This window comes from Cicer arietinum, chromosome 8 (genome assembly GCF_000331145.2).
Source record: "Cicer arietinum cultivar CDC Frontier isolate Library 1 chromosome 8, Cicar.CDCFrontier_v2.0, whole genome shotgun sequence".
Lineage (NCBI taxonomy): Eukaryota > Viridiplantae > Streptophyta > Magnoliopsida > Fabales > Fabaceae > Cicer > Cicer arietinum.
In genome coordinates, this window is record NC_021167.2 from 19,580,098 (window position 1) to 19,591,562 (window position 11,465).

Here is an 11,465-nt window from a genome sequence, read left to right on the forward strand (position 1 = left end):
TATATATATATATATATATATATATATATATATATATATATATATATATATAAACATATTTTGAAATAGATTTTGATATATGCATTCAAAAATGACAAAAGGTGGTCCCTTAATATTATGCCAAAATTTGATACAAACCAACAAGTCTTTATCAATCTACCATACTTTGAGCATTTTCTTTATCAATGAAACAAAAGAATCACTTTAAAACATTAATTAAAATAAAAAATTAAAACCACAAATTGGGGCCAACCTTAGTCGATACCATCTATCTTCATGGTTTGTCTATTTCCTATCATAGATTAATATGCGAAAAATAATCCTAAAAAAATTTATTGTTTTTTAGATAGGGAGTCTATCCAATTTGCTATATTTATTTATTTATAGATTTCCTTTATCAAAGTATTAAACGTGAATATATTTTTCAACCAGAATTCAAGTATATGTTTGCCATGTTGTAGGAATTAACTTCTTCCATAAAATGTAACACCTAATTTATCTTTGATCATGCATGAGTTGTTCACTACTTTATCCTTTTATTAACAATGTTGGTTTACATTTATTTATCATAAAAAATGTTAAATAAATAAATGATAAATATCTTGTTAAAAATAAATAAATGAAAATATATTTCCTTTTGCCTCTTACAGCTAAAATTATATGTTTTTTTAATACTTTTTTGTTGCATAAAAAATTCATTTGGACTGAAAAATTCATTTTTTATAATTACTAAACTTAAAAGGTAAACCCAACAAATTTAACCCTATTAAAAATAAGTAGCCAATTTTTATCTAATTTTGTTTTATCTGTCTTTGAAATTTATTCATCAAACCAATTTTTTTCTTCTAGAAATCAAACTAACTTATAAACTAAAGAATTTAACATTATTAGGAGATAAAAAAGTTGATTTAATAGCAGTGATATATGAGTTAAGGAGTGCAAAAATAAGGAAATCAATAATTTGATTCCAATCTTTAACATAATCCTAAGTACTAACAATATTAATATAATATTGATTGGGTTGTTAAAAAAAACGAATTTACTTGTGAATAGAAACTTTTTTGCATTTATTACTATGTGGATCTAACTCTACTAATTCATGACAAGGTTGATTGAGTATAATAACTATGAATATGACTAAAAAATTATTAATAACCATGAAAAATAGATCATTTTATTTTTGGATTTATGACAATAATTAAGTTAAAAAAATCATTTTCAACCCTTAGCAACAAAAAAAAAATCATTTTGATCCACATGAATAATAATTTTTGTCCTATGCAATAATGATAGACAGAGATGTTTACTATTATGCAACAAAAGTATAAGATATGCATTCTTTTAGGTGTAAGAGGCATAAGGAAATATATTTGTCATTTATTTATTTTTCTAAAAAATATTTGTCATTTATTTAATAGTACTTTTCTATGATAAATAAATATAAGCCAACATTATTACTAAACAAGAAAGTGAACAACTCATAGAGAGTAATAAAAATTACAACCATGACATATTGACATATAAGTGATTTATACAAAAATAAAAAATTCTCTAGTATTAATTCTTGCATATCTATTTATGGTAGAAAATGAAAAAAAATTCACGAGAAAGTATGCATTTACTTATGGTGGTCCCATTTTGTGGTTTTAATTATTAATGTTTTTAATCAAAATTGTAAAAGGATTCTTTTGTTGTATTTATTAAATAGAGTGTTCAAAGTGGTAATTTGATAAGGAGTTGGTTGGTGTGTATCCAATTTTAACATAATTTCAAAGGTTTTTTACTTTTTATTTTTTTTTATTTCAATTTTATTATAGAAGCAATCCATATCAAAATATGTCCACATTATTCGATGCCTAATTTTAATTTTGTTTAATGCATATATGCAATCTATATCAAAATAAATGCAATTTTGTTCAAATAAATAATAAATAAATAAATAAACAAATTGGAATTTTTGTAACTTCTTAAAATGGAACATTTCTATGTATAAATGATGTATAGGAAATGTAAAACATCTTCTTTTTTTTTTCTAATGTTTGAATTTTTTTTTAATTAACTGTTGTCATAAGTCCAAAATAAAATGATATATTGTTCATGGTTATTAATAATTTTTATTCATATTCATAATAATAATAATAATAATAATAATAATAATAATAATAATAATAATAATATATAATTAGCCAATTTTTATCAATTTTTATTTTCTCTTTCTATTTGAAACTCACATATATAGTAAAAAAAAAAGTTAGAGAGTTACCATAATCTACCCCTTGAATTTCCTAGTCACCAATATTAATGGATCATTCATCTATATAAACCTCTCTTCATCTATATAAACCTCACATTTCTCCAATATTATTTGCTACATCACTTTTCTTCTTAATTTTTTTCTTCCTCAATTTCTTCCTCTTCCTATCCATCCTTGTATTCATAGCAATCAATGTACCACATATACCTTATCAAATCACCACTTCCATCTACACTAAAAACCTCTAATTCATTCCATTTTCCTTTCCTTCCACACATTCCTATATAAACCTCACATTCCTTTGAGCTTGCATTCATACTTGAGTTGAGTAATCTCTTGATCTATATATTGAAAAATGCATTGGTATAATCGAGCTAAAAAAAACATATGGTAATTCATTGTTATTAAACAAGTGTGCTATATTAATAGTTATTAATAATACATATATTTATATTAAATTTTAATTGTTAATATACATGCAGAACTAATATAATATATTATACTTTACATAAGATTCAAATTTCAATTTGTGTTCTTTTTACATTTTTACCTTAGATATTTTATATTATGGTTAATTAATTAAAATAAATATTTAGAACACAATACTCTTAAATTAGTTTCACACACTCACAGATTAAATATATATAAATATTGATAAAGTTATGTTTTTTCTTGTACTTTAAAGTTTTCAGAATTTTTTAATTGATGTTCTACATTTTTTAAATGATTTATTATGTTAATTTAACTATACAAAACTATACATTTAAAATATGACTTGTTAATTCACTTAATCTTTGTTTTCCATGAGTTATATTTGTCAAGATATAGTATTTTTTAGGCAATAATCAATAATTTTATCAATAGTTTTTTTTAGGAAATAATCAATAAATTTCAGCGATTACACATTGGGGAGCATGAAAATTGAAGGCCATTAATCAACATTCATATTATTATTATTATTATTATTTTTTTTCCCTTTTAAGTTCTATTAGTCATTTTTTACTTGTTGTTATAATACTAATTACTCATTTTTTTCTTCAGGTATTTGATCATCCTTATAATTAACTTGCTGCACTAAGAACATTCTTAGCCTCTTTCGATATTACTTGGTACCAATGTTATTTACATACATCCTATTTTTATATCATTCTTTCACACATTCCTTTTTTACAATAATAAAAAATAAAAATAAAAATAATGTTTTATTAAAATTTACTAAAAATAAAAAGGTTTACTATTGGACCATAACAATATTAAATTATCCATATTTATTGAAAAGTGTGTCTCTAATATTGTAAAACACCTCTGTACACTTTTGTCTTCCTGAATGGAACATTTCTTATCAACTTAGGACTTGATATATGGTTTAATTAAGTTATTGACTATAATATATTGACTTGGCTTCATGTATAATATTATTATTTTTTGAAAGGATATAAGCCGTGCTTATTATTATGTCTTGGTCATTTATTATTGATTAATAAATTATAATTACTTTAATAATATTTAATTTTGTGTTGTATTTTAACAGCACTCTTTTAGTCTTTCCAGGAGCTATTACTTTTATTTTCAGGTTTTCTCTCTTTGTCTCTCTTTCATTTATTTTTTACAACTACTTTGTAAAATAAATTTTAAAAATTGTTATGTACACTTGTTTTATTATTTCAAACCTCTATTTTTTGCTATAAATCTAAAATACAGCATTTATTTTATAGTTTCTTGCTAGCCCATGTTGTTTACACATTACGATTAATTATTTCTTGTACTAATTAATTGTAAGGATGTGTTAGAAGGTAAAATTTTATAATTTTTTATAGATAGTATTAGTGGTGTGACTTAAATAAGTACAAAAAAATGACAACACATTTTAGTCTTTTTTTTCTCTCTTTCTCTGTTCGCGTCATTTTTAATTCTACTATGACAATATATTTTGGTCTTTTTTCTCTCTCTAAAAAATTTATTTTATGTATTTAAATTTGAAAATGTGATTTTTTTTTTCATTTATTATTTACTATTTATTTGTGTCATATCTTATATCTTATGTTTATTTGTGTTTCTCACTATTAGAACTGCAAAATGAAATATATCTTAATGATTTTGGAATACTTTACTATGTTAATTAAAGTGATCAATTAGAAAAATAATTATTCTTATATTGAAAATTTAAAGTGATATTTATATTTAAATAATTTTCTTTTAACTAAATTCATACATATTGTGAAACAGAAGAAGTATATAATAAAATTACCCCATTAGTAAATCATCTCTAAAAAAAAACGTTAGTTGAAATATATGATTAAGAGCATGATGGAAATACTTTAATTAGTATAGAGTGATGAATACATTCAATTAACAGTAAACTCCCAACATACACATTTCGTTCTTCGGTCAATTGTTAGTGTTTGCCACTATAATTCATTGTGAACAAACTATAATATCATAACAATAATATGTGGGAAAAAAAACTACCATCTCTCAATGGTGGTTTAGAATGGTGAGATTGAGAACAACAATAATGGTTGAAAAAGTTAAAGTTGGATCTAAGAATGGAGAAAATGGAACCACGAGAGTTTTTAATAAGAAATAAAAAAATTGTCTATTTGTTTTATATTTGTTTATATCTTTACCAGTTATGCGAGTTTCAAAATATATCATCTTTTTATTGTACAGTTCAAATTCATTAATAAATTTATCAATCATTTTAAAGTAAGACTTTGTTAAAATCTTGCAGGATCAGAACCCTGAACACATCACGTTTTGCTATCTCGTCACGACACTTTTTTCAACAGATTTTTGTTTCATATGTATCCATCTTACTTATAGTGGTAAGCACTAGTGGCTATAAAAAAGGTGTTTGCATCTCGTCGCCTTGTTGAAGTGGATCATCAAGGTTCCTACATGGTTTTCTACTGATGACCGTATCTTACTGTCTGAGCTCCAAAAAGGTCTAGCTCGACCCAACACCATTGTGGCCAAGGATGGTAGTGGCCAATATAAAACAATTACAATCGTTATTAACCTATACCCTGAGAATCATCAAGGAAGATATGTTATATATGTTAAAATGGGTGTCTACCGTGAGTACATTACTATCGACTCTAAAAATAAAATTTTATTATACGGTGATGGTCCTACAAATACAATTATCACTAGAAACAAGAACGTTCATATTGGACTCAAATTACCCGAAACAGTCACATTTTGTAAGTTAATCATTAACTCTCACTATTTTATTTATCTATCTTTTTTAATGTTGATAGAGAATATAAAGTTATCTTTATATTTATGTTAGTCGAGAAGAGGGAGAGAGAAAATATTGAACAACGATTCTCTTATGTTAATCTAGTATGTTTATTAGATCTTAATTTGTTAGTTTATTACAAATTGTGTTCAATAGTTATGTTAATTAAGAAGAAAGAAAAAAATATAAGTTAATAGAGAATTTATTTAAAAATTGCTTGTAAACATTTAATGCAAAATTTGGGTAATTTTTATTTATGTAGGTGAACGAAAATTAAATATGATGTGTATTTTTCTAATTAACCTTATGTGAATTAATTTTTGAATATTTAAATGTGCTTGCAGCCACCTTTGGTGAAGACTTCATTGCCATATCAATTGCATTTGAGAATAAAGCTGGTCCAAAAGCTCAACAAGCAATAGCACTTTGTGTTGATGGTGATCACTCAGAATTTTTCCGGTGTGCATTTCTTGGTTATCAAGACACATTGTACACACGCAAGGGTCATCAATTCTATCGAAACTGTGAGATTTATGGAACCATTGATTTTATCTTTGGTGAGTCGAGTACTACCTTGATCCAGAACTCTAAGATCTTGGTAAGGAAGCCCATTCAAGGACAACAAAACATTGTGGTGGCAGATGGCTCATCCTACAAGGACGCGCACACTGGAATAGTTCTCCAAAACTGCTCCATCGTGCCTGACATCCTTATCGATTTACATTGAAGACTTACTTGGCAAGGCCATGGAAAGCTTTTTCAAGGGAGGTCTTCATTAACAATTATTTTGATGATTTTATTCAACGGGATGGATATATGATATGAAAAGTTAATGAAACAAACACTGAAAACTCGTACTTTGCTGAGTTTGGCAACATTGGACCCGGTGTCAATGCTACATCAATTGTTAAATGGGCAAAAGGTGTCATTACCAAAGATGAAGCTGTTAGATTCACTGCTGAAGAAAACTCTTACTTTGCTGAGTATGGCAATAGTGGACCTGGTGCCGATACTACATCAAGGGTAAAATGGGCAAAAGGTCTCATTACTCAAGATGAGGCTGCTAGATTTATTGCTGAACCATGGCTTAATGCTAGCACTTGGTTGCCTTTCACTGGTGTGCCATACAATAAAGGATTATAGGCTTATGATATTTTCTTTGTTTCATTTCAACTACAATACTTTGTATTTTGATTATAACCATAATTGTTATAAATAATATTATCTATCAATCGAATCCTTAATTATCAAAGAAAAAATAATCTACAATTAATATTATTTCTATATAGACTAGAACTTGAATCCATGTTATGCACAGAAATTATGTATTAAATTAATACAAAGTAAAGTTACATATATAGCATAAGAATGCTCCCAAGTTTCTATTAAAAATATTAAACTTTAATATATACTAGACATGCACATGTATGTGCAAAAAATAAACTGCCATACAAATCTATAAAAAGTTAAAGTAGCAATATAAGTTATCAAGTGTAATACAACAAAGCATAATAATCATATAAAATAAACATAAAATCATATAATAAACTATTCGATATTTTGAAACACTTCTTTATAAAAAATGCATTTGATGTAATATTTGAATCTTGGTCACTTATGTGATGATAAACTGACTTTGTTGCATAATTCATCAGTTTTACTACAACATTTGTTATCTCTAGCAACACTTTTTTAAGCAACATGTATAACATGTTGTCTAAAAGTGGGTAAGACGACATTTTATGTCTGTTGTCATCACTGTTTTTGCAATATTGTATAAATGTTCCCTAAAATATTTATGAGAACAATTTTGAAATGTCTCTATAGCAATTCTTTGGTAATATATAATAACCATTCCCTTAGACATTTCTAGGAACATTTTTCAATTGCTACCTTATTTCGAACAAAAGGCTAAATTGCTTAAAAAATTTAACATTGATGACGTTTTTTACAGAATAAATTCTTTCAAATACATTTTTAGATATTATTTTTTTTTTAAAAAGAAAATTTATTAATAGTGTGCCTAAAAGTGCGAAAAAAATGTTGTCAAATGTAATAGGCAACACTCGCATATGAGACGCGCAAAAAATGTTGCCTATTCTCTTTGGCAATATTTTCCTGTGTTTAATTGACAACATTTTTCAAATGTTGTTAAAAAGCAAAAATATTGTAGTGTTTGATCTATATTCCTCAATAACATGACGTGGTACCCCTACTTTTAACCTAAATACTCGTTGTTTATATATATATATATATGATTGTTGGTTGATTAGTTGTTGGTTGAATTCTATGTCTAAACCGATAAATTTTATTTGAGTTTGATTGAGCTCTCAACTTGTGATTTTTAAGTTAAATTCAAATCAAAATAATTTGATAATGAGCAGTTGATTTGGGTTGAGTTTGCGTGTTATAAAAATAAATATATTGTTTCTCTTTTAAAAAAAAATAATTAAATTTAAATATTTGAACACATCAAAATAATAAAACTATATCACAACATAAAATATATCAACAATCACAATAAAATATTTAAATCAATTAAATTAGCAAAAAAAATTCAAATATAATTTAACAATTAAATATCAACTATATATTTATAATAATAAATAAATAAATAAAATTATCTAGATTTGATTTTGAAATTTAAAATGTTATATCGCTACTCAATTTAAACATCATTTAATTTAAATAGAGTAATTTATATTAATTCAAGCTTAAATGAATTGAGTTATTTTCAATAATCAAGATCACATTCATGAAAACCAATATGTATACGTTTCCTTGACATGAACTTTTGGTGTGGAGACTCCGATTAACTGCAGTAATTTTATATACGTAGTTACAAGCAATTTTTAATTTTTACCGATGATTTTATTATTATACATTCGATAAATTAATCTAATATAGGTGAGTTTAGTTTTTAAATTAGTTTTTATTAGTGAAGTTAATCTGTAAAATTATTTACATAAGAACAGTTTGATATTGTATTAAATTTTGATAAATTTAAAACTACAGAGATCACACTTACTTTTATATAAATAAATTTTAGAGTTTTTATCAAAATCTATGGATATTATTGTTTGGTTCTGTCATTAGTAATATTTTAGTATTGAAATTTCAAGAGATATAATTCAAATCTCATATCATACAATTGTAATTTAATATATTTTAGTCAATTTTTTTTCTTCTTAATCTTATGATTTTCAAGAGAAATAGACTTAAAAGTTTAAAGTTTTGACCGATAAATGAGTAAAATTGCACAAAAATTATTTCATTTAGATCAATTGAATTTAATACTTATAAGTGATTTATCGTTAAGTGAAAACTCATTAACTATTTGGTTGAATAAATTTTATTATTTCTTAAGTTTATTACTCTCTTCATCCATAAATATAAGTGTCTATTGTTTTTTTTTTGCACTTATATTAAGAAAAATTAGCTGTATATTATAATGTGTCTATTTTGCTTAGAAAAATGGCTAAATTATACTTTGTATATAGATGTATTAAATATTGACGTTTTTATATTTTAAGACAAATTAGTACTATTAAAAAAATACATATTGGAATTTGAAAGATAACTTATATTTAGGGACGAATTGTGATAGGGGGAGGTCACGACCACCCAAAATTTTCTTTTTTAGTAAAAATAGGTATACCTACAATAATATTTATCTATAATATATGGTATATAATCAATGTCTCGTTAATAATTTTAAATTATGGAGTAGCTTAGTGATAATGAAGATTTTCCTAAACCTGATGTCGTTGGTTCAAGTCTCCATGATAATGTTTTTTATTATTTTTATTGTAAATATAGTTGATTGATTGATAAAATTTTAAATACTTATATTCATACCAAATACTTTTAGTACATCTCACAATTAAAATTATCACTACACCAAAATAAAATTTATATGATTAATTGAAAATATTTTATTTTTATGTTAGCCCCCAATAAAACTTGTCAAAATCCGCCACTAGAGACAATTTTTTATGAATGAATGCTTATAATTAAAGACGAAGATAGTTTTTTAAAAAAAAAATAACTCTATTAGATTGCTTAAGCTAGGGTTCGTGTATATTTTAAGAGTATTTGTGGTTTTCCATTCACAACTTTAAATGTAATTTTGTAATTAAAAAGTAGATTAACATTATGTTTGGGTTCTTTTGAAAACTAATTCTACAAACTTAATTTTGCTCTAAATTCACGCTTAGTCAAAAGTAACATAATTGATGCAAAAAAAATTCCTACTCATTTTGCCACTAATCGCAAAGTACACTAACAGCAAAATTCACATTATATTATAATAAAATATACACCAAATTCAATAAATACATATTTAAAAGTATGTTAGGTTATATAATCTAAACAAATTTTATTTTAAAAAATGAAATTTGTAAAAAAAGATACCCAAACATAAATTATATTAAAAAAAATTATTTTTAACTACAAATACATTAATAAAATAAATCTATTTAAAATTTCATTTATAAACGTTAATATAAACAAATACTAAGTCAAAACCACTTTGTTAGGAAGGAACATACATGTGCACCGTTAAAAAGAATATACTAATACAATTTTTAAGAGGAAACATTTATATTATTATGTAAACTTTCACATTTTGCCTTTCTATTACCACTACTACTACACAATGGTTGGTTTGAAAAATTGTATTTCTTATTTCTACATAGTGAAAAGAAATCACTGCAATAATTAATCTTCTGGCCAATGGAAACAACAATCAATCTGGGTGGTGTAATTCTCCCACACTAGAGTCCCTACTTCAAACTCAAACAATTTAATAAAATGTTTTTTTTTTTTGTCGTCATTTAGGGGTTCAAATATTGTCTCATATCCAATTTTACATATCATACACTCAATTCCTCGCAAAGAGTGGATCGTATACAATAGAGACACTTACCTTACTTCTTCAAGTATTCTTTATTTTCTTCATCCCAAAATAATTTATTGACTTGCAAAAAAAAAAATGTCATAAATGGAAGACTTTTTATTCAATTATTAGAAAGACTTTTTTGTCTCACAATGAATGTTGTTTAAGGTTTTTGCACGCATATTAAGAAATATAATAATTAAAAAAAAAGATTACTTATATTACTAAATTAATCATTTTAGCTATTGCTGAGTTTTTCACTATTATCAATGTAAAGTACAATAATATTCTGTAAATTGTGCACATAGTAATTATTTGAACAGTAATATACACTAGTAGAAAAATGGCTTTTTAATTGAGCAGATTTAAGTCGTTTACGTGGCACCAGACTTAAAAAATGAGGCGGAAGTATATTTAAGTCGGTTATCCGTATAAACGAGTTAATAAAATGAGGCGGTGGCAATTTTGTAAATATGTAAAACACCGTCAACACGGTTAAATTGTCAACCGACTTAACACATCCCATCATACTTCGTGGCTAAATCAGTTAAATTGGCAACCGACCTAACAAAATGATGCGGTGGCAATTTTGTAAATATTTAAAACTTGTTTAACGCGGTTATATTAATAACCGACTTAAAAATAACATACGGTGCGTTTCTGTAAGGCATATTTATTGCAACTTTTTAGCTTCCACCTTTGTTAACTATTCTATTATAAATCTTTCGTATTCTCTAACAATATTTTCATCACACTCATCGCCCAACTCAGTTTTCATCGTCGTCAATCAGTTTCATCGCCACCTTTTTCAGCCAAATAGCTTCACGCCACCTTTTTTCACAATCGCCAAACAGCTTCATCGCCACCATTTTAGGTATGGTTGTTCAGGTTATTGAATAATAAATTTACATGAGTAATTTTTTGTTCAGGTTATTGAATAATAAATTTACATGAGTAATTTTTTACAATTTTCTACTCTTCTATTGTTTAATATAATGAGGCGTTAATAAAATGATTAATATATGTGTTCATAATTTCATTTAGATAATATCATATTATTTGAAGGAAAAAAA

At 25.2% G+C, this 11,465-nt stretch overlaps 1 pseudogene; it reads left to right on the forward strand.

Annotated features, from left to right (window-relative positions):
* Positions 1–5,099: 5,099 nt before the first annotated feature.
* Positions 5,100–6,452, forward strand: LOC101511010 (pectinesterase 4-like; annotated as a pseudogene).
* The last annotated feature ends 5,013 nt before the right edge of the window (positions 6,453–11,465 follow it).